We start from the raw sequence: 27,468 nt of genomic DNA, 5'->3' as shown, positions 1-27,468 counted from the left end.
TTCTGGTGGTGCTGGGGAGGTGGAGGCTGAGAAGGTGTGTGTGTGTGTGTGTGTGTGTGTGTGTGTGTGTGTGTAATAGCACACTAGATTAGGAGCCTAGGAACATGGCTCTATTCCCAGGCCCTGGTGCAAAGAAGGCAGGGAACCTCGAAAGTCACATTTCCTCGTCCCACTCTGTTGCATGAGGAAGGCTAGCTAGGTGCTGTCTGAGCTCTTGCCAGCAGCCCCACCACCTTCAATTTCTTTCTTTTATTTTTTTTGAGATGGAGTTTCACTCTTGTTGCCCAGGCTGGAGTGCAATGGCGCGATCTCTGCTCAATGCAACCTCCGCCTCCCAGATTCAAGTGATTCTTCTGCCTCAGCCTCCCAAGTAGCTGGGATTACAGGCATGTGCCACCACCCCTGGCTAATTTTGTATTTTGTTTTTAGTAGAGATGGGATTTTTCCATGTTGGTCAGGCTGGTCTTGAACCCCCAGCCTCAGGTGATCCAGCTGTCTTGGCCTCCCAAATTGCTGGGCGTGAGCCACCTGTAGGCGTGAGCCACCTTGCCTGGCCAATCTTTCTGAATTTCTAACCTGAACAAAGACACAGATGCTGAAGCCTGACTGTCTGGGTCCAATCTCAGCTCTGCTATGAGCAACTGTGTGATTACAGGCAAGTGAATTAACCTCTCTAGGCCCCCAGTCTCTGCTACAAAACAGGGATAATGACAGCCCCTGCTCTCATGGATTGCTGTGAGGATTCAATGAGTAAATGCATGTAAATCAGTCAATGCTCAGCCAATAGTCACTGTTATTACCATTACTATCCAGAGCTTTTATCCACAATCCTGAAATCCCAAACACTCGGAACACAGAAAGCTTTCTAAAAATTCATCTGGCAACTATTTTAAGTCTTTATTTATCCCATGGACTGTGAATATTCATTAGTTTCCCTGCAGAAGTGTTAGCAAGTTTGATGACAAGGCACTGTCCCAGATCATGCTGGGGTGACAAAATTGTGACATATCCACCATATTCCATTTCTGAAATCCAAAAAGTATTCTAAATCTTGAAACACTTCTGGCCTCAAGGAATCTGGATAAGGTATTATTGCCCTGAGTGCTCTCTTTCAACTCTTACAATAATCCTGAAAAGGAAATGCCCTTTATTCCCATGGTACAAAGACAGGAACTTAGAGGAGTTAAAGGACCTGTCCAGGATGCCACGGCTGGTCACAGCAAGGCCAGGACGCAAGTCCTGCCCTCTGACTGCAGACCCGACGGTGCTCCCTGCTGTAGGCTACCCGAGAGCCTGTGTCTGGTTCAGTGCTGTCCCTCAGCAGACCGAACACACTCCCCTGCCCAATGAAGTTCTGCCCAATGAACAGCGGCATGCATCAGCAAAAGACATGGAATCCTCTTGGATGGGCAGGCAGCTCCCCAAGGAGACTTGGAGGAAAAGGGGGGACTTGATGAGAACCATTCCCCTAGGAGCCTCCTAAGATGCCCTGCCATCTGTGCCCAAGCTGGAGTCAAGCTGAGTTGGGTCCGACTCTGGCTCTGCCCAAGCTCACTTACAGTGGGACCCTGAGCCAGCCCCTGGCCTGCCTGAGCCTGCATTTCATCCTCCTTGTGAATGAGGGTAATAACAGTATAACAATTCTACCTCATATAGCCACTGTCCTTGGCAGGGGCTTGGGGCAAATTTGGTGAGGGGACCCGGGGCCTGTGGCACTGGACCAGGGCCTGTGGCAAGGACGGCTGGAGTTAACTGACCAGCTTCTTTTCCCCAGGGACTTCCTGCCACCTTCTCCCGAGCCCTGGGAAAATGGGCTCCTCCAGCCACCTATGAGGAAATCCCCAGTGCCCAGAACAGGATCTTGCAAGCTACTGCTGAGCCTTCTCTCTGCAGAGCCTTAGAGTCACAGCTTCCCCCCAAGCTCCAGGGAGAGCGAGAGTAGCGAGACCACAGCCACAGCACCTGTGCCCCTTGTCCACCCAGCTCACAGCAGCCCACAGCGCCCTTCCTTCTGACATGCGGCCCCAGCAGGTGCTCCCTTCTGCGGAGTAAAGAGCCTCATAGGGGCTTCCCTGGGGACACAGAAAGTGTGTGCTGGCCCCAATAGGCTTTAAGTCTTGCCTCTGGGGACGTGGTCTCAGTGGGCACAAGGTAGCTTTGGACAGGTTTCCAGTTTAATAAAAGAAAGTTGTTCCTGTTGTCAGTTGAACCTGCAATTCCTCCTTCAAGCCGCTCCCTAAGCCTGTTTTTCCTACATGCTGGGGTCCCACAGTGTCCCCACCCACTTGCCCCCATGCCCGAACTGGCTCCTCCTGACCAGGCTTACCCAGCATACGCTGCAAGGCCTGCCTCCCTCCCCTTCCAATTCCACTGTTGAAATAAAACATCCATCATGTTTCATTTGCCTAATAAGCCTCAGTCTCCATTCTGCTGGGTGATTAACCAGCCAGAATACCATAAGATCCCATCCGGCCCTTGGCAATTGCCACGGGAGGGGCAGCCTTCCTTCTTTTTGCTGCCACCACCCCTCCCCCCACCTTTCTTTTCAAATGACCGTGTGATTCCATTAAGTTCCCTGTGCAATAGCAATCATCCTGGAAAAATTGATTGTGACTCTCTTAATGACTGCTTGGTTGGATGTTAATGCAATGGGGGACAATTTACACTGTCCTGCTTGCTGTAGCCAGAGCTGAAAAGGCCAGGCAAGTACAGGTGGGGCAGGGATGCAGGGACGGCAGGGCATAAATGCAGGGAGGGCAGGGCATAAATGCAGGGAGGGAGGGGCATAAATGCAGGGAGGGCGGGGCATAAATGCAAGGAGGTGCAAGGAGGGCCGGGCATGGACCTAAGGCTGATTGGCAGAATTTTATCAACAAAGCAATGTCTGTGTTTTTTGGAAAGGATTTCTCCCCGTCAGAGGTGTCTGGGAGGAGCATGGTCATTCACCACCCTGCTTTGGGAGCCCTATCCCTGGGTGGCAGGGCTGGGGCCTTGCTTCCTGCCCTGGCTGTGTGCCCTAGAACGTATTACCAAAGGGACATACTAGGAAAGAGCAGGAGATCCAGCCAGAGGTCAAGAGCTGACCCTGCCCTGCTGTGGCTGTGTGACCTTGGGCCAGACACCCACCCTCTTGGCAGCTTCCCACAGATATGAGTACAAGCCCACGCCCTGCCTCCCCGAGGCACTTTGAGGCCAGAGGCAGATATTGCCTATCCGATACCCATTCTCTGCACCTTCCTTGCTAGCAGGACCCAGGCTGGGGTGTCAGGTTCTGCAGGACAGTGCGGGCCCCTCTCCAACCTAGAGAGTAAAAGGCACTCAGTCCTAGCCACGTGGTGGTGGATTAGGAGAGGCCACACAATGCTCTTCTGGCCAGAAGGCAGGGAGCCTACTGGGGCTTCTAGAAAAGTGTCTCTTGCTCCTAAAAATTTACATCAAGAAGGGACATCTTGGGCCAGGCGTGGTGGCTCACACCTATAATCCCAGCACTTTGGGAGGCTGAGGCAGGCAGATCATTTGAGGTCAAGTGTTCAAGGCCAGTCTCGCCAGCACGGTGAAACCCCGTCTCTACTGAAAATACAATAAATTACCCGGGCATGGTGGCAGGCGCCTGTAATCTCAGTTACTCAGGAGGCTGAGGCAGGGAATCGCTTGAGCATGGGAGGTAGAGGTTGCAGGGCGACAGAGTGAGACTCCGTCTCAAAAAAAAAAGGACATCTTGCTTTCTGCTTCTGAGTTGCGGAAGTGTCTCCGAGGACCGATGCCAACCTGCAACGGATGGCAGGGAGAAAGAACTGACAGCACTGGGGTCCTCAATGGCATTGTGGATGTGCTGAATTAACCACAGCAGGAGCTGCTCACCTCCTCCCCAACCTCTTCTGAAGGAGGAGAATACATTTGCATTACTGTTCAGCCAATCTGAGTCAGGTTTTCTGTTCTATGCAGCCAACAGTATCTCTGCAGAACCTACGCAGGGAGGAGTCTTCTTTAAATGGGAAAGTTCTGAACAAACGTACATGCTGGTGTTATTCCTTTAAGGGCCCGAGTTAGAACCTAAATTGTGTCAATCACGAGGGTCAGGAGGTGGCAATGACGAGCAGTTGAAGCAGACGTGACATGCACGTGCAGGGTGGGCAGAAGTGCCTCCTGGGGAGAATCGTATCCTAGGCTCCTCACCCAGTAAATGCCCAAGTCTTAGCTTCTGGAAGGAAATGGGCCTTGTGAACGTTCTAGAACTGTGACTTGGTTTCTTTATTGCCCTAGTTTCCAGGGACTCACGGCTGGTCCCAGGGGGCGAACGGCAAGGCCCACCATAAGAAAATCCAGATCAACCCTGGTGCTCAGCAGTTCTGTTTTGGAGCCTTCTGGCAGTGCATGCAGCCCTCACTTCCCTCTGCACAAGGAGCCCAGCAGAGCTGTGCCAGGGCACAGGGCCAGAACAGGGAGAAAGAAGAGTCCTTACCAAAACCCAGACCAGGGGGTTTGCTGTGGGTCCCAACAGGGCTTGTTCATGAGCACTTGTAAGATTCCTTCTTGAGATGCTCAGAAACACTTGGGGACCTCCTTGAGGGCTGGGATCATGCCTTAGCAGGTGGGAGTGAAAACGGTGAATTATGCTGATACTATGTTATCATTCTTCATGGGACTAGAGGAGGTGGGCCCGGAGACCCTCTCAGGCCCCAGCTCCTTCCTCCCAGCCTCGATGGTCTCTGAGTACAATGGCTATCAAGGGAGACAGGGCAGTTCCGAAGCCCAGGGAGGGATCTGACCACTCAGGAGCTTTCAAGTGGAGTGATTCTTATGGCAGGGATTAGAAACTGTTGTAATATTTTTCTTAATTGATTGTTCTAATTGCAAATCAATAGAACTAATTTGCACCCTGGTTAGGTTTGTTTTGTTGTGAGGTGATGGGGGCCCCAAAGGACTCACTGTGTGGAGGGAAATTCAGGTGAGGTGAAATCAAGTGTACTTCAAACCATCACTCGTGGATGGCCAGAGGAGCAGGGGCTGGGCACAGAGGGGCAGCTGGTTGTTCTCCTTTTCCGCATCACCCAGCTCACCCAAGCCGGGCTACTACTGGGTGTGTAAGAGGGAAAAAAAGACCCAGAACATAAAATAGCAGGTGGAAAGGGCTGGCTGCCAAGCTGCCCCCTCCAGTCCAAAGGGTTGTCTCCTGACCCAGAGTAGAAGCAGCCTTTTCTCCAGATTTCTCTCTGCAGAATAAAGTAGTCTGGGAATTCATTCATCTAGGCAATGTCTCAAACGCTTCCTGGGCCTTTACTACGTGCCAGGCTCCAGATCGTGACTGGGGCTTCAATGGTGGACAAGAGAGCTGTGGCCTCTGCCCTCATAGAGACACTGGCATTCAATGACTGAGGTAGGTGGGACACAGCTGCCAAGAACTGAAGCCACTCTGGTTATTCATGCAGGAAGGGGTTCATCACAGAGTAATCAATGGCTTTCAGAATCACAGGGAAGTCTAGAGGAAAGAGCATTAGGCTGAGCTTTGGGAGTGACTCTTAAAAGCCAAGACACTGAGAATATACCTTAGTCTGCTTTTGTTTGTTTGTTTGTTTGTTTGTTTTTGAGACAGAGTCGCCCAGGCTCGAGTGCAGTGTGTGATCTTGGCTCACTGTAACCTCCACTTCCTGGGTTCAAGTGATTCTCCTGCTTCAGCCCCCTGAGTAGCTGGGACTACAGGCACCTGCTGGCACGCCCAGCAAATTTTCATATTTTTAGTAGAGACGTGGTTTGGCCATGTTGGCCAGGGTGGTCTTGAACTCCTGATCTCAAGTGACCTGACTGCCTTGGCCTCCCAAAGTGTCTTGCTGCATCATCTCATGGCCAAAGGCAGAAGGACAAGAGAGCACAAGACGGAGCAAGAAGGAGCCCAGCTTGCTTTTAGAGCAAGCCCACTCTTGGGATGGCTAGCTCACTCACACCATAACAACATCAAACCATTCATATGAAATTTGAATTCAGACCTACTCACCCCTTTTTATGCCCCACCTCTCAATGCTGTTACTTCCACAGCTGCATATTCTAGAATCTTATTTCTGTGCACCAAGGTGGAAGCTTCATGCTGCCTCTCTTCCCTCTTGGCTCAGTTCTGAATTTCAGTTTCATGTGAGTCCGTCCATTGGCAGAACCCGAATCAGTGTGGAATCCTAGCTGCAAGGGAGCCAGTGTGTGTAGGTTGTAGCTCTCCAGGAGAAGTCACTCAGAGGAACAGGTGGGAGTATGCAGTGGATGAGAAATTGGCACTTTCCCACACAGCAACTAAGTATTTAATTCAGTTAAATGCCCTTGTGATGGTGCCTCCCAGGGAAATTGATAAAGGGAATTGTCAGAAGGAACTTTACTAAACTCTTGGCAAGAACCAGTAGGGGACTGGGACAAAGTGGATGGTGGGGCCACATGTGGACCCTCTAAAAACAACAGCCTTAGGCCCACAGGCATGACCAAACACTTCCACTGAAACTTGGCTCTGCTCCCTCCCTTTCCCACTCCCCAGGCCCCTATCCCTGGGCTCCTGACACACCTGTGTGACAGCTGGATGGTCTCAATCTCTCCTCACACCACAAGCCCCTATCCTCTGTTCAAATGGTGTCCTGGGGCCTGCCCTTTGCTGTGAGCTCCCTGGACGGGGAGTGGTCTGGGCACAGTGAATGACCTACACTCTCCGTGCAGACCACCAGCCCTGCCTGTCCCCAGAGGGCACGACACTGACCCTTTCTGTGTGAATTCACCTCTCACCATCAGAGGAGTGACCAGGAATTTCAGAAAGGACACACTATCCTCACATCTTATCCTAGAGGTTCTTGAAGTTTGATCTGTGGGCCAACCAACATTAGACTTTTAATTAATAAAAATTCAGTTTCCGAGGTCCTCCCTCAGACACACTAAACTGGGATCTCCAGGGGAAGGAAGCAGGGAATATGCATTTCTGTAGACTCCCCAGGTGGCTCTGATGTGCCTACCACCAAGGCCCACTTCTCTGAGCCCACAGGTTAGAGGGAGGCGGTGTGGGTCATGGGAGGCAGTGGGACTTTGCATCATAACTCAGGTTTATCTCTGATTCTTGCTTAACCATCTGTCCGATTCTAGTTGGCCTGCTATGAAGCTCAGTTTCCTGACCTGAAAAATGGGAGTCATCACACCCTCTGCTTCACGACTTGCTGTGGCTGGGAAATAATGAAGGCCTTTGGTCAATAGGAAGGCACTGTTTAAATACCGGACAGCTGTTACGAGCCTCGGTGAGTGTGACGTGGGAAGCAGAGTTACAAAATCCCAAGTAATTTTCTTAAAAAATGTTTTTTTGTTTTTTGTTTTTTTGAGACAGAGTCTCCTCTGTTGCCCAGGCTGGCGTGCAGTGGCATGAACTCGGCTCACCGCAACCTCCGCCTCTCAAGTTCAAGCAATTCTCCTGCCTCAGCCTCCTGAGTAGCTGGGACTACAGGCACCCGCCACCACGCTAGGCTAATTTTTTGTATTTTTAGTAGAAATGGGGTTTCACCATGTTAGCCAGGATGGCCTCGATCTCCTGACCTCGTGATCTGCCTGCCTCGAAAAACGTATTCTTTACTTAAATTTTTTGAAGGATGTTAAAAGGAATTCAAATACATAGTCCACAGCTGCACGTATTAACCCCCTTTCTTCCCATCCACTGCCTTTTGCTCCGGCAGGCCCAGCTCTGTTCCCTCAAATCCCTTAAACCTCCCTCTCCCCCCAGGCCAGGGGGTCTTCTTTCCTCCTCTTCCTCTTCCCTCTCTCTCAGCCTTGTGTTAGGTATAGAGTTAGTCCTCTCCCTCCCCCAACAATGTCAGGAGGGGGAAAAGGGTGTAACTGAATGGTGAATGAGGAAATCTTCTCTGAGGGACTGTGGGGATGGGGAGATTGGTGAATATGATCACCTTCACATATTTTTGGTCTGTTGAATTCATTCGTACGAATACAGCAGGACCAGCAGAAGTATCATTTTCAGCGTTCATATGATCAGTGTTAAGAGTGAGAAGTATCCTTTCTCTTGTCGGGGAATGAAAGCCACCTTTGTCTCTTTCTCCCTCCCTCCCTCCCTCTTTTCCTCACTCTCTTCTTTCCTTCCTTCCTCCTCCCTCCCTCCCTCTTTCTTCCCTCCCTTCTTTTCTCTCTCTCTTTCTCTCTTCCTGCCTGTCTGTCTCCCTTTCTTCTGCTTATAAAATGGTTATTTTTTTTCTTTGTTGAGACAGGGTCTCACTCTGTCACCCAGGCCGGAGTGCAGTGGTGTCATCTTGGTTCACTGCACCCTCTGCCTCCTGGGCTCAAGCCACCCTCCCACCTCAGCCTCCTGAGCAGCTTGGACTACAGACACCCCCTACCATGCCTGGCTGATTTTTTGTGTTTTTTTGTTTTGCTATGTTGTCCAGGCTGGTCCCGAACTCCTGATCTCAAGCAATCTGCCCACCTCAGCCTCTCAAAGTGCTGAGATTATAGGTGTGAGCCACTATGCCTGGCCAGAAAACTGGGTTATTATTTTATCCAACAATCATTGATCTGATATGTAATATTTAACTAGTTTTCTTTCTGATTTCAAAAGTAAATCAATGCTTGTGTGGCAATGTTCAGGTAGGGCAGATGAGCAGGTGGTCCAGAAGCCAGAATCCCTCCGAGTGTCAGTTGCCCTGTCCGTCAAATGGGGGAGACTCACACCCACAAAGAGCTGAGACTGTGGGGATCCCGTCATCTTGCCTGGGCCTGGGCAACTAGCACCCTGAGCACTTCTCATGCTACTAACGGAGAGGGAGCCCCTGGAGAGGGAGGAAGAGCCGATGCTGGGTGGGGTGCGTGATGGGCAGGCTTGCACCTGTGAAATGTGTCTGGGGACATTTTCCAGTGTGGGTCCAGCCGTTGCCTTGGCCTCGTGGTGATGTGTCCTCTGTTCCCAGCCTTTGATCTGTGGCACTGCCCCCACTCCCTAGCCTGGCTCCTCTTCCTTCTCTCTTCCCAGTACCAGGTGGCTCAGAGGACCCAGATGGAGCCCCACTGAGGCCTGCTGTCTCAGGGCAGGCAGAACTGAACAGGCATCAGGGCTCTCAGCAGGGGGGAGAAGGGAAGAAGGAAGGGGAGGGAAATGAGAGGAGGAAGCTGGATTCTGGGAGGCATGGCTGGGGCTGGGGCAAAATCCTTCAGGCTGGAAGGGGATCCTCCAAGCCACCTGAACGCCACACACAGTGGGGCTTGAAGAACTCTAGCTAGTTCCACCTCTTCTAGGTGTTCCTGTCCTGCATAGCATTGATTTATCCATTCAACCATTTATTTATTTAATACATTTTTATTGATCACCTTCTGTCTAACTAGCACTATTCTAGGTACGAGGGCACAGTAGTGGATGAAAGGAAGAAAATCCCTGTCCATGTGGAGATCCATTCTAGTGCAGGAGACAGACTGTAAATAAGAGAAAGTAGTATGGATTCAATGCCAGGAGAGAATAAAGCACAGAAGAGAATATGAGCGTTGAGGTCGACATTTTCAAAACAGTGGCTGAGGCAGGTGAAATGAACACAATGTGTGTACCACCTAAAATTCACATGTTGAAGCCCTAGCCCCCAGTGTGATCGTATTTGGAGGTGGGGCCTTTGGGACAAAGGTAATTAGGCTTAGACGAGGCTACGGGTGTGCCTTCCCCCCCATGATGGGGTTAGTGTCCCTGTAAGGAGCGGAAGAGAGACCAGAGCTTTCTCTCTCTTCACCATGTGAGGACACAGAAAGATGGTGGCCATCTGCAAGCCAGGTGCCTGGACCTTGGCCTTCTCGCTTCCAGAGCCAGGAAAAAGGCATGTCTGTGGCTGAAGCCACTCAGTCTGTGGTGTGCCATTACAGCAGCCTGAGCTAAGACAGAGCCTCTTTGAAATGATGACATGGAGGAGAGACCTGGAGAAAGTGAAGAGGGGAGCATGCAAACGTGTGGAAGAAGAACATTCTAGACAAAGGGGCACAGGCCAAGGCCCTGAGAGGGGTGGGTGTGTGCTGTGTCGGAGGAGGAGTGAGGAGCAGTGTGGCTGGGTCAGAGTGAGCGAGGCGGGAGCCGCAGAAGGTGGGTGAGCAGCGACAGCTCTGGTCAGGCAGGATCTCATCGGTTGTACGCGGTGGAGATCTGGGCTTTACCTCTAGGAAAATGGCAACCATTTTCAGAGTTGCAGACATGTGGCACAATCACACTTCCGGAGAATCTGGTAGCCACTGGGTGGAACCTAGGCTGTAGGGTCAAGGGTAGAATGGGGAGGCCAGGTGGGAGGCTGCTGGGAGCATGTAGGAGTAGCGGGAGGAGGTCAGATTCTGGGTAGGGATGGAAAGTGGATCTGGCTGTGTTTGCCGGCAGATGGGCTGAAGGGTCTCAGGCAGTGATGTCGTCCATGGCCAAGTGGGCTGCAGGCCTGTGTTTCCAGTGGTCAGTCCACTCAGCAGCCCCCGACTGCCTGCAGAGACAGCTGGCAGGAGCCGGCAGGCACCAGGCCCGGGCTGTCAGAGCTGGACTCACTCCTGGCCTTGCCACGTGAGCTGGTGAGGCAGCCCCATGGAAAGGCTGCAGTGTGGGGAGCACCCAGCGGGGGTGGGGAGGGGTGGGAAGTTGGGGGTGATAAGAACAAAGTCCAGAGTTGGACCCGCCTCAGCAGGGCTCCTTCCCCCGTGGGCTGGCAGGGCTGAGACGCGCTCCCCTGGCTCTGGCCTGGCCATGAGTGCTGTGCTGAATGGGGCTGGCAAAACACAGGTGCCACGTTTCTAACCTGTACCTCCTGCCTCTCACTCTCAAAGGCCCCTCTCCCCGGGGCTGGTCTGCACTGAGGAGAGCCCGTTGTGGGGTCCCCAGGGGAGCCACTCACTACAAGAGGCTCAGGGAACAACTTCTCTGCTGCCCTTGCTTTAGACCAGCAGTCTGCAGACAGAGACAATTCTCTCACCCCACGGGGGCATTAGCTGATGGCATGAGGCATTTTTGGGTGTCTCATCTGGGGCAGCACTACTGACAGCTAGTAGAGGCCAGGGGTGCTGCTAAACCTGCGTGATGCAGGACAGCCCCCCCAAACCAGGAATCACCTGAATCATTTGTCCCAATATGTCAGCAGTGTCTAGACTGAGAAAACCTGGCTTAGAGACACCTTAATTCACCAACCTTCCCAAGTGTGGCAGGTCGCAAAAAGAATGGGCACAAACTCTTCCCAACCCCTGTATGCACACCCTTTACCCTAGCAAGAGGTGGAGTCGATCTCGCTGCCTCTCCAGACTTGAATGCAGAGGAAGGGATGTCATGGAGCTTCTGATCCCAGGCCTCAAGAGGCCCCGCAGCTTCCACTGTTGCTCCCTTGGAGCCCCTGGCAGCAATGAGGAGCGGTCCTGGGCGAGCTGTCGGATGACTGCAGCTGCATGAGTGACTCCAGACAAGACCAGCAGAAGACCCCCCCCAGGAGAGCCCAGCCCAAACTGCTGACCCACAAAAGAATGAGGAAATAGAATGGTGGTTGTTGGAAGCTTCTAAATCTTGGGGCTGTTTGTTTTGCACTGCTTACACTGAGCACAGGTGCATTTTAAGGGATATCTCTGAAGACCTGTGGAGGCTGAAGTGACTCCATCTTGGATGCCAACATGTCATGCTGACTTCTGATTAACCTCAACTCCAGGAAAGACTGTAAGATCTCTACTTTCACGTACTTACTGTAAATCCTGCCCTTAGATCAAAACAACCTTGATGTTATCATAAACACATAAATTCTGCCCTGAGGCAAATTCCCTATAGTATATGAGCCCTGGGTCTAGGGGTAGCAGTGCAGGTGTCCACCATCGCACCTTGTGGCCACCCAAGAGATGGCTTATTCGTGAATCCCTATTACATGTTTCTTTTTGAGAACCTGGGTTTCTTTTTTCTTTCTTTCTTTCTTTTCTTTTTTTTGAGATGGAGTTTCGCTCTTGTTGCCCAGGCTGAGGTGTAATGGCATGATCTCGGCTCACCGCAACCTCCGCCTCCTGGGTTCAAGCAATTCTCCTGCCTCAGCCTCCCGAGTAGCTGGGATTACAGGTGTGCACCACCACGCCCGGCTAATTTTGTATTTTTACTAGAGATGGGTTTTCTCCATGTTGGTCAGGCTGGTCTCAAACTCCCAATCTCAGGTGATCTGCCCGCCTTGGCCTCCCAAAGTGCCAGGATTACAGGCGTGAGCCACCGCGCCCAGTGAGAACCAGGGTTTCTTGGCCAAAGCCTTGGCCTCTCAGCTTCCTTGGGCTTTGGGGCAAGGTTTGCATAGACCCACTCACCATAAGACCACACGTTTTAACCCAAAGGATCATGGGCTCATCTTAGTCAAAGAAAGTCCACTGAAGTAGATTTTGCAGCAGCAGTGGAACCCTTCCTGTCGATCCAATCACTCTGGGTGAATGACGGCCAGCACGGCCTGGATCCAGTGCGCATACAGGACAGGCAATGGTCCCGGCCTATTGACCACAGGTAGGGTGAGAGGAGCAGCTGGGATAATGGAGAGCAGATTGATGGCCAGCCGCTGGGCAGAGGGTGGGGCTCCGAAGGAGAGAGCATGGGCAGGACTGCCAGCTCCACCGCCTGCAGCCACCTAACCTGGAGCGGGTCACTCTTCCTTTCCGGACCTCTGCTTCTCCTCTGGGAAGGGATGATAAGACCTCTCTCAGGTTCGTTGCGAGGATTAGATCAGATTAGATGAGACTATGTATATGAAGGACTTAGCACTGGGGCTGGCACTGGGAAGGTACAATAATGGCTTGTTGACTGATTAAACAGACACACTGGATGAGGGTTTGGCTGGCAGTAAAGGTTATGAAAGGGTCTTTCAGGCTGTGTGTCCTCTTAAATGCAGGAGCGTCTTTCAAAAGACAGAGAGGGGGAAAAAAAGAAGAGAAAAGAAAAGAAAAAAGAATTGGGAGCTGTAGGAACTAGGTAATTGCTAGATACTTCCAGAATGGATGTCCCTAGATGGAAAGGAAACGCGGGCTTAAATCAGTTTGGCATTGATAGCAGGGGCAGGCAAACAGTTGGTCTTAATATTATTCCTGTGTGAGCCAGCATGTGGTGTGGGTTTTAATTTAAAGCAGGCATTTAGTGAGTTGATAAACAGGAGTGTGCACCTCCTGCCCTCCCACGCCCTGAGCCCCAGAAGAACAATTATCCTGGAGAGAAGATGAAAGGAGCATATGGAAATGAATTCTAATAATATGGAGCAGGCAGGCAGCACCTGCTTGTTTTGGGCGGGCTTTGATGGGGCTCGGGTTGCGATTGTGTACACACCAGCAGGTAGCAGAGGTCAGCAGGGGCCGCCCTGGCTGGTTCACTCTGCAGTTCTGTGCTGTGGGTTGGAGATAGGCTGAGAACTTGGGCCCTCTGCTAACGTGTGGTCTGAGGCATGCCTCCACTGGCGCCGTCTCTGTGGTGTTACACATGTTCAGATAAGCCAGGCTGATTGTTTGTTTTGTTGTTTGTTTGTTTGTTTTTTACCTTCCCCCAAATGCTGACACAGAATGGGCACAGTCAGGAGGCCAGTCTCTCTATCTAAGGTCACCAGACTCAAGTGGGAGGTAGTTGTTTGGATTCTAAGTTACAATTGTGGCATCCACTTCAAACCAGTCAGGCAAATGAGGGGATTCACTGAGCTGTGGGATTCACCTGCAGAAAGAGCAGGGGCAATGGGCTCCCTCAGTCACTGTCACCGGCTTGGCCCTCAGGGTCTTTCACCCATGTCAGTGGCACTCTCAGACCAAGCACCGGACTGCCCATTATTCCCAGCCACAGGTTTCTGCTTTTGCCAGGAGAGGGGAAAAGACCCTCTTTCCTTAGTTCCCAACTGAAAAGTCCCTGGGAAGGGCTCTGCGGGCCCAGCTTGAGTCACAACTCTGTGCTATGACCAGGGACGCGTGCACTGGTTCACTGTCTCCTCTGTAACCTCACTGGTGGGTGGGTGAAGGGAAGGGACAGCCCCCCAAAAAAGTGAGAGTGCTGTCACCACAAAAACAAAAAGTAGTGGGCAGACAACACTGCAGGGACCCTGCGGGGCCACGGAAGTTGCAATGGGGATTTCTGGAGTTATTCCTACCCTTCCTGAAAGCCCAACATGAACTCGATATCCATCCGTGACTCAGTTGTCCACACCAACCAACATGTACCTCACAGCGCTGGACCTATCATACCCTGGCCTCCTCCTGCCGCCCCCAAGTCCATCTCGGTAGTTTTACATCTTTAATGATTCAACTTCGAGGAAAAAATTAATGTTTGCAGAATGAATGAGATTGATTTTTATTTTAGAGTTGGTAAAAACAAAAATTCTGTGTCTGAGGACAAGCTTGGGGCAGACCTTTTTCCTCTAAGGGCCTCTGTACACAGAGACCAGCACGTGCTTACCTGACATGGGAAACAAAGAACAAGCTGTATTATTACATCACTTAGCAACAGGCTCAGCTGCATGTAACATTGAATAATAACAGCTTAAACGCACTGGGGCTGTGTTACTTAAAAGAAGTTTAGAAGCTGGGGACAATGCTCCATCAGTCTCTCGTGTTTTCATGTCTTACAAGCAGAGTCACAGGCGGCTTTTGTTCCAGATCACCTTTGCAAAGATGTTTTATAGGCCTGGAACATACAGACAGTGTCATTCTCTGTGTCAAAGGGTGGATTTGCTGGCTGTCCGTATGACAAAGATATAACATATTGCTCAGGGAAAAGGTGGGGCAGGTTTATTAGCAGCCTTGTAATAAAGGACTGGGACTTTCCAAGCTTGGGCTCCTCAGCTGTGACCTACACCTCCTGCATTTGCAGCATTTACCTGGACTGCTTTGCATTGCCCCAAGGGACCTGGGGACAAGAGGAACTAATGCAAACTGACATGAACATGAACTTCATGCCGCTTGCTGTATCCTGGGTGACAAAGTCCTTTGTCTCTGACCAGGAGCCTCATGTCTTCTGCTAGTATGCGTGACACTCTGGCAGGTTAACCTGTAACTTGTAAGTAGGGTAAAATTTCAGACCTTTCACAGTTCTTGATACTATACAGTGAAGGGCTGAAATGATGACTCCACAAAGTCACCTAGGCCAGGCTTCTTTGGCTTTATCATTCTAAAGATTAATTCATGGTCCAAGATGGCTGCTGAGGCTCCAGTCAACACATCTGCACTCCAGGCAGCAGAAAAGAGGAGAGAGGAAGGACAAAGGCAACGTCTCCCAGCCCTCCTGGATTTCTACAGAATACTCCATATGCATCTCGCAGGCCATCACTTTATCATGTGGCCTTGCCTAGAGGCAAGGAAGGCTTGGAAATGCAGTCTCTTTTTTGAAGTCTCATTCTGTCGTCCAGATTGGAGTGCAGTGGAGTTACCTTGGCTCACTGCAACCTCCATCTCCCAGGTTCAAGCAGTTCTCCTGTCTCAGCCTCTGGAGTAGCTGGGATTACAGCCATGCGCCACCACACCCAGCTATTTTTTTTTTTTTTTTTTTTTTTTTTTTTTTTTTGCATTTTTAGTAGAGACAGGGTTTCACCATCATGCCCAGGCTGGTCTCAAACACTTGACCTCAAGTAATCCCCTGTTTCAGCTTCCCAAAGTGCTAGGATTACAGATGTGAGCCGCCATACCCTGCCAGGAAGTGTAGTCTTTACACATGATATAATGCTGTCCCAGGCACGGCTTTGTTAAGTAATGAAGAAGGGAGAATGCACTTGATGGGTGGTAACTAGCAATCTCTGTCCCAGTCCGCACTCCTGCCTGGTGTTCCTAGTCTGGTGGTAGAGACAGGAAAGAGGTCCTCCTCTGAGCACAGTGCCTGCGGAGGAAGAAGAAGGGGAGGGGAGGCGCCATGGTAAACAAGTTTAGGGAAGGGTGCGCTAGTTGCCTCACCCACTCTCGGCCGAATAAAACACCCTCCCCACCATCCCAAGGGCCTCACAGCCTAGATGGAGGGGTGGGCATGGAAATCAGGAATCACAAAGCATGGGAAAAAGTAGTGATCAGCGCTGAGTTGAGGTCAGCCCGCCTAGGGAGCCGAAGGAGCACTGACAAGGGGTGGCTTCCTTAACTGGGGATTAGGGAGGGCTTCCTGGAGGAGATGACACTTGACGAGTCTGGAAGGATGAGTACACGTTCACCAGACTCATGGGTTTGAGGAAGGGCTGCCAGATAAAATACAGGATGTGCAGTTAAATTACATTGTTTGTTTTTTGTTTTTTTGTTTTTTTGAGATAGAGCCTCCCTCTGTTGCCCAGGCTGGAGTGCAGTGGTGCGATGTCAGCTCACTACAACCTCCGCCTCCCGGGTTCAAGCGATGCTCCTGCCTCAGCCTCCTGAATAGCTGGGACTACAGGCGTATGCTCCCATTCCTGGCTAATATTTGTATTTTTGGTAGAGATGGGGGTTTCACCATGTTGGCCAGGCTGGTCTCGAACTCCTGACCTCAGATGATCCACCTGCCTTGGCCTCCCAAAGTTCTGGGATTACAGGTGTGAGCCATCGAACCTGAATTTCAATTTTAGATAAACTATGTATAATTTTAGTATAAGTATAGCTCATATAGTATTTGGAGCATACTTACACTAAGGAACTATTTGTGGTTTATCTGAAATTCAAATTCACCTCATCCTGTATTTTTATTTGCTAAATCTGGTAACTTTATGTGGGGGTTAGGGCCTTCCAAGCATGAGAAACTCACTAGAAAAATCCAGGGGAGGGGGAGCTGAATGCAGGCTGTCAGGCTGGAGGGCGTGAGGAGGGGTGTGAGGGAGGGGTGTGGGGGTGAGGCTGGGAAAGGAGGCAGGGCAAGGCATTGTCCCATTGATACTGATTAGGTATATCTATTATCCAATAGTTATTGGAGCAATTACCATGTGCCAGGAACTCTGTCAAGCACTTTGGTATTGACTCACTTAATTCTCACGCCATCACTAGCAGGGAGGTGCTTGTATTATTCCCATGTCACTGATGAGGAAACTTAAGAAACAGCCAGGCCGTGGTGGGGTCATATGCAAACCTTGGTGCAGACCAGGCTGCACCTCATTGGAATTTTTTGTGGGGCTTCCTGGGCCTTATCTCGTTCTCTTCCTCTTCCTATGATGCTGGTGATGATGGGCAGGGCTGGCAATCACGGAGCTGTGCTGAACACAGGACAGAGTGGGTAGAGGCCCAGGCAGCTTCCTTAAAAGCAGGGATCCCCCACTCTCAGAGGACAGCTAGTCCAGAACCTGCACCCAGGTTCCCTTATGGGCGCTGATGTGCCCCTTATTGAGGAAGCCTTGCAAGCAGAGACTGAAAAAGTGCAGGACTCCAGCCGGAGCACCTCTGCTTTTATGCATGGTCTGTACTGGGCATCTGTGAGAGGCTGCGCTTGAATAAACCAGCTCAGCTCCTTTCAAAATAAGCATCTTGCTGGTGGCCCAACTCCCTCCTTTTCCAGAAGAGGAAACTGAGCTCCAGGAGGAGCCGAGGAGGGGTGATATGCTTGCTAGGGCGGCCGGGGCTCCAGCTCTCAGCTCGGTGAAGCCTGAGGACCACTTCCATCTCCCACATCCTCTGCTCCCCAGGATTCCATGGCCCCTGTGTCTAAGGAGGCAGTGGGCTGGCCTGGCATCTCCATCAGACAAATGTGCTTTGCTAGATGCTGCTGAGAAGCATTAAGGGCTCCCCAAGGGCCTGCCCGGCACACCTGGCAAGGAAAGCAGGCCCTTGGGGAGCCAGGTGCTCAGAGCTCCCCACTGGGGACCTGTTCTGCTGGGCTGCCTGGACTCTCCCAGGCGATGGTGTTTGGGGTCTGGATTTGGGGCTGGGCTATGACTGGCAGGCAGGTCCCGAGCATTTACAGAGTGGTTTACAGCACTTAGCTGGGTAGCCACATCATGGGCCTGGGGGACAAGAGAGCCCCCATGGATGCCGGCCCCACGCCATGCTCCCCCACCTGTGCCTCCCCCCCACACCCCCACCCGCTGCTGCCCGGGGTGGTGGCTTGGCTGGGCAGCCCATTGTTGTCCACAAAATGTTTAGGAATCAGCCATTTAATGAGAACAAAAGAAATTAATTGGTGGTTTAGGCCTAATGAGACCGCTGTGCAAATTAACAGTCCTCAGCAGCAGAAACAAACAAAGCCCTTAAATGAATTGCCGAAGAGCATTAAACTGAATAAGCTTTTGCCGGGATGATAAATAGCAGGTCAGAGGAGACCATCTGGCCCCTTCCCCGCAGCTTCCTTCCAGAGAGGAGGGAGAGAGGGAGGGAGGGGGCCCAGCTGGGGCCAGCGGAGCGCAGGCTCACACTGACTGTGTCACACACTCATACTCACACACTCACGCACATTCACGCAGTCCGTCTTCACACACACAGCCACGCGTATCCACTCACACACTCATCGACACATGCACACACATTTATTCACACGCAGCCACCCACAAATGAACATTCCCACTCACATGTTTATATTTGCACGCATATTCACACACATACACGCACACATGCACACACACACTAGCTGACAGCCCATGTAGGCAGAAGGCGCAGGGGCCGAGGGCTGCATAGGTTTCTAAGGTCCCCGTGTTGTGCCAGGTGTTTTCGGCCCATCTCCTCCTCCCCTCAGCCCCCTAGCCTGGCCTCCTGTGCTCCTGCCACCTCTGTGGGAGCAGGGTGCAGTAGCAACTGAGAAGAGGCCACAAGGCTGTCCAGGTGACTCTCAACATAACTGACATCCCTTCCTGCAGGAGCAGCTCCTTGAATAAGGCGCGTCAGGTGGCCGGTCTCCTGCACTGGCCATCCCGGCTCCTCCTGCACAGGCTGGAGGAGGCACCTGGCCAGCACAAGGTGCGGATTCAGGGACAGAAACCTCCAAAAGCCCCTCAGTGCCTATGCAGTCTAGAGCGAGCACGTGAAAGGCTTTAAATAAGACAATTAATTTATTCATCCACTTATGTACTCATGTATCAAGTATTTTGGAGAGTCTGGCCCTGTGCTAGGTGTTACGTAACACAGTAATGATTTAAATTGGCCAAAGTTCTCAAGGGACTTCCACGGGTTGAGAGATGAGACAAGAAACTTACGTTAAGTGCCGTGAAGTAATTGGTCAGTTTCGGTGCTGAAAGAGACAGTGGAAGGACCCACTGTGGGGGGCAGTCAGGGAAGGCCTCCTGCGCAGGCAATGTCTAAATGGCTCCTGAAGGATGAGGAACCTGCCATGCAGACACAGGGTAGAAGGACATTCCTGGAGCAGAGGACAGCACGTGCCAGGGCCCTGGGGTTCGTGTGTGGCCTTTGCAAGGAGGAGGTGGGAGAGTGGGGCAAAGTGAGCCTGGCAAGTTTAGCAGGATCCAAGCGTGCAGCTGTGGGGAGTTTGAATGAACCAATGAACATCAATGAACATCAGTTGTTAGAGTTTACAGCACATCAATTGTTAGAGGCAAAGACAGAAAACGACAAGGAATCTCAACTCCAAATTCAGAGATTTTCAATCAACGAATGGGTCACCGAGTCACTCTTGGGTGTAGCTCTGAGCCAAATGCTATGAGAAACCAAATGATGTGAGCATGGCCCCTGGCCTCACACTGGCGACAGCCTGCTTTGCATGAATGGCCTCTCCACTCCCAGAACCCAGTAGGTATGGCCTGGACCTAGCCTAGCAGGGAACTGCAGAGACAAGCTGAGGCTTCTGGGGCCTCCTTACCGCTGACAATTCAGGAGGAGGCAACGGGAGGCTTGGCATGATAAAGAAAACTTCCCAGGGAGGAGGGAACATTGACGGAAGTGGCAAATGGATGATAATTTTGGGTACTAGTGCCTTTCTGCCAGGCACTGTATGCACCCCCAGCCTTCTCCACCTGCCTATAAGGTTCAGAGCACTAGTTCATTTCACAGAGGAGGAAACTGAGGTGCAGATAGGAAATCAGAGCCAATAAGTAATGGAAGTGGGATTTGGCCCCGACTCTACCTGGCTTTTTCTAGTCTCACTGAGGGACCTTGATACTGAGTGCCTGGGTCATGGGCTACGGCCCTTCTGCTTTCATGGGCTTTTTCTCCATATATATATGCATTGGTATAAAGATGAACCCAGCTCAAGCTGGACTGTATTCATTATACTCATTACCTTCTGTTTTTAAAAGCAATTAAAAATTCCACGGACCCCTGAATACATTGTGGCCCTGGGCACTGTTCTCAAGGGTCTTCCATGGGTTGAGAGAGGAGACAAGAAACTTATGTTAAGTGCCATGAAGAAATTGGTCAGTTTCAGTTCTAAAAGAGACAGTGGAAGGACCTACTGTGGGGGGCAGTCAGGGAAGGCCTCCTGCGCAGGCGATGTCTAAATGACTGTGCCTAAAGAATAAATCAGCCCTTCTGGGGAGCGTCCCCACTTGCCCCTCCGGAAGTATCTTGTCTCTCCTCCAGATCCTGCAATGACCTCCCCAAATTCCAGGAGCTCACCCTCCCTCCCCAAACTCCCAGACTGAGCCTAGCACCAAGAGACTCTGGGGAGGTTTTAGCTCACTCAGCTCTAAAGTTGAGCCGCTGAGGGCAGCTGGACAAATAAATTGGCTGCCTGGGAATGTATGTCGGTGCTGATGCAGGGACAAGAGATTGCTTGTCTTTTTTCCTGGAACCAGAGCTTAAATTCATCTTGTGATAAATGGTTTGGCCGCCACAATTAAGGCCACCTCCATAACTCGGAGCATTAAAGAGGCCCCAGGAGGATCAGTCTCATTTTTGTTGTTTGTCTTAAGGCAGACAAGGGCCACGCTTAAAAGATGGGGAAAAAACTGGCCCAGTCCTGCTGTGCCCTGGGTGCTGAGGCTGGGGATGCTGGAATTCCATGTTAGGGTGCCCCAGTGGCCAACTTCCAACCATGACCAGTGGAAGGTCCCATGCGCCACTTCTTCCAAAGAGCTCCTGAGACCACAGCCCTGTTGGGGTGCCTCCCTATCTCAAAGACCTTTGGTGGCACTCCTTTGCCTGCAGAAGGAAAGCCACATGCCTCAGCTTGGCTTTCCAGGTCTTTCCAGGGTCAGGGCTCAGTTTACTTTTTTATGATGTTTTCCCATGAACCTTTTTCCCACTCTTAAAAACTTGTTCAGTGTCTCCAGGTCCTTGTTGGTCCTGGCTGTTTCCCTCCTGGAGTGTGTTTTGTCCTCTAGGGAGTCCTCTGAGAAGTTCCATTTATTACAATCATGTTTCCCTTCTGTTTATCTTCACAGACTGGGTTTGGATCACTCACGGTTACCTATGCGTGCCTCTGTCTCCTCCTAGTGTGGGAGCCCTTCAGAGATGGGGACCCGACTTTATTCCTCTTTGTTGCTTAACATGGTGCTTTGCGCACATAGAAAATGCTACTAAGTGTTTGTGAAGTGATTTGAATTTTCAGTGGGAAATCACCTTGGTCCAGTTGGGTAGTGTATGGGGGTACACAGCTCTGTTTTATTCTGAGAACTTTGCTTAGAGACAGACATGGTTTCTCTGTTTTTTAATTAGAAGAAGCCTTGACCTTGACTCATCTGCCCCTTTGGCCTGGAAGAAACTCAGGACACCAGGTTTGGCAAATGCGTTGGTCCAGGAATCCATAAATATTGATTCATTGTTTGCAGAGTAATTTAAATGTCAGTTATAAGCCAGGGGCAGTTAAAGATCTGTATCAACAATAAAACTGGATACAAGCCACCAAGCCCTGGGGAAGCAGCTTTGGGTTAAGATGGAAATGGAATATGCAGGCCTTGGGGAGAGAGGGCATTAGAGGGGGAGACAGATCAATGGCTCTGGGAGACTTGGCTGCCAGAGGTACATGGGCTAGGAGATGCTTGCTCATTACCATGTCTGTTGTTTGTGGATGGAGGCCGTCCCCCATTCATCCATCATCCACCCACCCATCCCTCCACCCACTGTGGAATTTCATTCCTCAGCTATTCAGAGAGCAATAGACAGATATATACACACTTGGGGACATGCACACCAGAGCAAAGGTAAGCACTTCCATATACACAGAGAAACAGCGATAAAGAGACATAGGGAGAGACAGAGATGGAAATGTATAGGCACCCTCAGAGAAGGAAATATATCGACCAAGAGAGGCAGATAAAGGGAAAACAGGTATGCCCCACAGCAGGAGGGCACTGGCAGGGCTTGGGCAGAATTGCGCATGGAAAGGGCAGTGGACCAGGTTCTAGTCTGGAACGGGGACCCTGGTTCTATCTCCATCTTTAAAATGCATATCTCGTGTAATAGATGAGGATCCTTACCTCATAGTTTTGGAAGGGTTAGGTGAAGTAATGAACATTAAATGCTTAGTGGACTATCAGCACTCTATAAATGCTAGGTCTTATCATTGTATGTTGCGGTCCTTCCCTAAACTATTCTATGAACTTGAGCAAATGGATTCCTCTCTCTGTGCCTTGGTTTCCCCATCTGTGAGATGAGGAGGGATAGCTTTGAGAATTCCCAAGTCCTGATCTTCTTTCACTGTCCTCCCACCTCCATGCCACCTTTTGTCTGTGGTTCTTTGTGGCTGCCCTGAGTAAAAGGCTTCCCTCCTTGGCAGAAGGTGCCCTCTCTGTCTTTGATTTCATTTAGCCGCAGTCAGACCCAACAAATGAATTGCTTCCCTCCTGTCAGCTGACACCAGGAAGCAGCCAGCCTGACAGCTCTCCAGGAGGGATCGATTGGAGGATGTCTGATTTCAAAATGAACCAGAGGATGGCTTTGGGATGTTGAAGCAGATCTGCCATTGTTCCGGGTCAGGGCTGCTGGTCAGGGCCTGCTGTCTCACCCTGTGATCCTGCTGGGGCTGTCAGGGATGGCAGAGCGCAGGCTGATGCCTGTGCTGCCTGGGCTCCCTGCTGCTCATGGGAGGCCCCTGGGGTCCACAAGTCCAGCCTCTCATCCAGGAAGTACCCCCCACCCTCCTTTTCCTAGGCTTCCTTATAAATATCCACCGACCTCAGAGGATCAGCCTGAACACCCCTGTGCCTGGGAGCTCACTAGCTCTCCACTTTTGAATGCTTCTTAATGTTAGAGAGCTGTTTAGCCTGTTGACGTGGAGACACTGTGACAATAAGAGAATCATCCCTTACTTCTGTACAAGGCGTGTTGAGAAGGCAATGCAGCTGGAAAGAAGATCTTCAGTTCTCTGTTGTTAAGAGGCAGGTAAGTAGAAGGAAAAAACAAAACCAGGAGTAGCATCATTGTCTCCGTGGAGTTTTCTCAGCTCAGTGCCATTGCCATAGGCCATCCCTGCCCTGTCAGAGCACTCGTGTGTGCTACAGGGACATGGTCACTTAGTAGGCCTGTTTTCCCAGCTGGGAGGTGAGTTGTGGAAGTGGGGAAGGTGTCCTGCTCTACTGTTTTCTGCAGATGGCTAATACAGGTATTGATCGACTTACGACCTATGCAACTTACGACCATTCGACTTTACGACCACGATCACTAGCCACGACTGCTCCGTGTCTGGCAGAGCAAACGTTGCCCAGCTGGGCGTACGACAGTGCGGACCAGCTTCTGGCAGCACTACCATCTCCGCGTGCATATAGCCTACTCAACTTACGACCAAATCGTGTTACGACCGGTCCACGGTCCTGACCGTGGTCGTAAGTCGAGCACTAGCTGTAAATAATTGCCCAATGAATATATACTATATTCTGTAATTTTAGCACATGTGGACCTCAATTGATTTTTACAACTTAATTTAAAATTTTATCACAGTAATACACACATATATATAATAAAATATACTGTATGTTTATCTATCTATACACATATTGTTTACAAAGCTAACTGATAATACAATACTTCTAGGGGGAAAAAGCTATTTCCAGCAGTACCCTTCTCTAGCCTCCGGTCCAGCTTCCTTTAGGCAATCATTTTCACTATATTTTTTCTGCATTTTTCAGCTCCATATTTTTTTTTATTTTACTTTAAGTTCTGGTATACATGTGCAGAATATGCAGTTCTATATTTTGATTTATATGATTTTACTTCTGTTTTCTGATTTTTTTCAATTGTATATATCATCCATTGACTTCACATAATAGAATTTGGCCTACACACACACACACACACACACACACACACACACACACACACCCCTCCCCTACCTTCCCACTACAGTTCTATCAATATTTGGTGTTTATGCCATTATGACAATCTGAATATTGTTTGCAGCTGAGTCATGATGTACTATAATCACATTTCCTTTCTTATACAACCTCAATTTTTTCTGCAGCTAATTATTGACTCTTTTTATCAGGAGTTTCTCTCTACATCCTCCGGAAGAATTGTCAAGCTCTTCTAAATATGACTAAACACATTAGATAGTGGGTCAGCCTTGTTTTTTCTCCGGAGACCTCCCTTCTAGAACTCTTGATCTTCTGCTCCGACCTGGGCCGGTGCTCTTCCAATCCGCTGTACACACGGCCACACAGTCTGGCTCCCTCAAGCATCATCCTGGTGGTTTTTATGTGTTTATTTAGAGGGCCTCTCTCCCGTGTTGGAGTTCCCATTTCTTGGATACCATCTTCCCTCTGTCTCAGTTTACTCTCTTCCTGTGGTTGAACACAACTTCCCACCAAATCTACAGTTTTTGGCCTCTCTGGTGTTTCCAGCTCCAGAGACTTTCTAGGATGTTGATGTGTACATTGGCTTGCTTCTTCTAGTTTCCCCCGTGCTGGCACTTGTAGGGAGTCAAAGCAGAAATGGAAGTCATTCATCCGTTGTTCTTCTGTTTCTTATTTTCCAAAATTTTCTTAAAACCTCATTTGCCATCTTCTCTTTTATTCTCCCAGTTTCTTGTCAGAATTTGTCTTTCTTTAAACTTCCTGACTATAGTTTAAGGTTTTGAGAGGAAGCAGAGATGAGCTGCAAGTCCGATTGATTTATTTTAAGAACGTTTAATGAGTGTAATAATTGATTCTTCAGGTCACATATTTTCTCGGAATGGGGAAAAAGTATCTTAGCCTTTATTTAAAATTCAGAAGCCAACAAATAGCTTTTTCTCTCCAAGTACTTTTTGGCTACATTTTCGTAGAAATCCATACTTGAGATGGAAGAGAGTCAGGGACATGTCTACTCACGGTCAACTGTCAGATGAAAACAAATGGACTAACCGTATGTTACCTACTGCCACAATGATGCTGCACTCCAAATAACCACATGACCTCAAAGGCACATAAGAACTGCCCGTCGCTCACACGTGTGGGCTCAGCTGCAGGTAGGCCAGAAGCTTTGCTCCTGTAGGCTGGTTCTTGAACATGCCTGGGGCTGGCTGGCCGTCGGCTGACCTAGCATGGCCCCACCTGTGCAGCGGGGCGAGTGGGTTCTGCTCCTTGTCCTCAGCGGTCTACCTTGGGCAGCTTCTCATGCTGGCGACAGAGGCACAAGTCCTTGAGGCTCAGGCTGGAAAATGACTCACTGTCATGTCATTTCTGCAACATTCCATTGGCCTAATCCAGACCTCAGGGTGGGGAAGTCATCTCCCCCTTTTCAGTGAGAGGAACTGCCAAGTCCTGGGCACGGGCTGAGGATAGGGGGTGGATGTGTGCAAACCGTCAAGGCCATGAACGCAGTCAATCTACTATACTAAGATCAAGACTTCTTCAAATGCAGCCTGCCACGGCAGAGGAAATGGTTGCCCTTAAAATCTCATTCCTTTATTAACTTGTGCCTGTATTGTGGCACCGCTGAAATAGTACAATCATGATCCAAGCCAGCGGGGACTGTGTAACCTGACAGGTCTAACCTTCACCCTATTTGCTGATCCTAAGCTCATAAAGCACATTCCTTGGGATGTTAAAAAAAAAAAAAAAAAGCTAGATGGTTGACTGGGCTACAAGAAAACCCACCCGAGTCCTCCCTATTGGGAAGCCTCTCCAGGTTTTTCTAGAAGTCTCTACTCTGTTCAGCTGCACCCTGCCTTTTGTTCCTGGACCAAAACGGTGGGTCCCAGAGCCGTGCTGGGGAAGGGCAGGCAGCTTATTTGCTCATCACTTTCCTGGTGAGCAATGAGAAGAGCTTGCTTTCCCTCTCCTATTTACCTCTTGGAATTAGCCTTGGGTCACTTTAACCCAAAGGGGTGACTCTAGGGGTGGGCATTTCAGGTTGGGCTTGTGCAGCCATTCCTGGTCCCCAAACCCCATCTCCTGTCCCACTCTCAACCAAACACTTGGGCAGCTTCGCTTTTTTTCAGACTTACTATTTGTCTTTTCCAAGCGGAGCTGAGTGGTATTTGAAATGGAACCAGTGTCTTGCCTTGACTGCAACAGTGGAGTGGGGGTGATGTGAGAGTCTCCCTCCGAGGGGTGCTCCAAGGTGTAGAGGAGCTGGTGCTTGTTGTGAGCCCTTGAAAAATCCAACCTTCTATTGTATTCCCATAGCTTTCAACTGACCTGTCCCCCTCTTTATTTTAAATTTATTTTATTGCATTTTAGGTTTTGGGGTACATGTGAAGAACGTGCAAGATTGTTGCATAGGTACACGCGTGGCAGTGTGATTTGCTGCCTTCCTCCCCATCACCTATATCTGGCATTTCTCCCCATGCTATCTCTCCCCTTCTCCCCACCCCCCACTCCTCTCTTTCAAAGGAGGCTGGCTCACATCAATTCCTCTTTTGTTCCCGGTGTCAGGCTGTCCCACCCTGCCTCAGGGCCGACTCCAGCCCAACACACCTGCCCAGCATCTTAGCTGCCTCCAGCCCTCTCCCTCCCATTTGTGGGGTCACCCGAACACCTGGGAGAGGGAGCGCTCTGCTCATTCCCAGAGGGGCCCCTGTGAGCATAGCCCTGAGCTGGCTTTGACCCCTCCAGTCTCCATGGAAAGAAAGAGGCTGGCTGCCTGCTGGGAATTCTATTTCAGGTTTGACCCCAGGGCTGGTCCTTGGAAAGTTTGCTCTCCCTGAAGTTTCCTTCAAATTCAGGGAAGGAAGACTTGGAAGTTATGCTTCTCTCGGACAAGTACATTTGTTAAGAAAGATATGGATGAGGAAAGAGTTGTTGTTCTTTGAAAACAGAGGAATAAGTGAGGCAGCCTCTCAGCAGCCACGTCCGCGCCAGACCTAGGGAAGGAAGTGCCACTCTGGAAAACACAGCCCTGCTGGTCTGAGTGCCATGGCTCTGGGGTAGCCAGGAATCCTCTCTGGCAAGCACCTCCTCCCTGGAGAGCACCCCCTCCCTGGGGATCACCCTCTCCCTGGGGAGCACCTCCTGTCTGGGGAACACCTCCTCCCTGGCAAGCACCTCCTTCCTAGGGAGCACCTCCTCCCTGGGGAGCACTGCTTCCCTGGCAAGCACCTCCTCTCTGGGGAGAACGTCTTACCAGGGGAGCACCCCTCCCTGGGGATCACCCTTTCCCTGGGGAGCACCTCCCCTCTGGGGAACACCTCCTCCCTGGGGAACACCTCCTCCCTGGCGAGCACCTCCTCCCTGGGGAACACCTCCTCCCTGGCGAGCACCTCCTCCCTGGGGAGCACCCCCCTCCCTGGCGAGCACC

The sequence above is a fragment of the Cebus imitator genome, unplaced genomic scaffold (genome assembly GCF_001604975.1).
Source record: "Cebus imitator isolate Cc_AM_T3 unplaced genomic scaffold, Cebus_imitator-1.0 Scaffold44, whole genome shotgun sequence".
NCBI classification, from domain to species: Eukaryota; Metazoa; Chordata; class Mammalia; order Primates; family Cebidae; genus Cebus; species Cebus imitator.
This window is presented reverse-complemented; position numbering follows the sequence as displayed.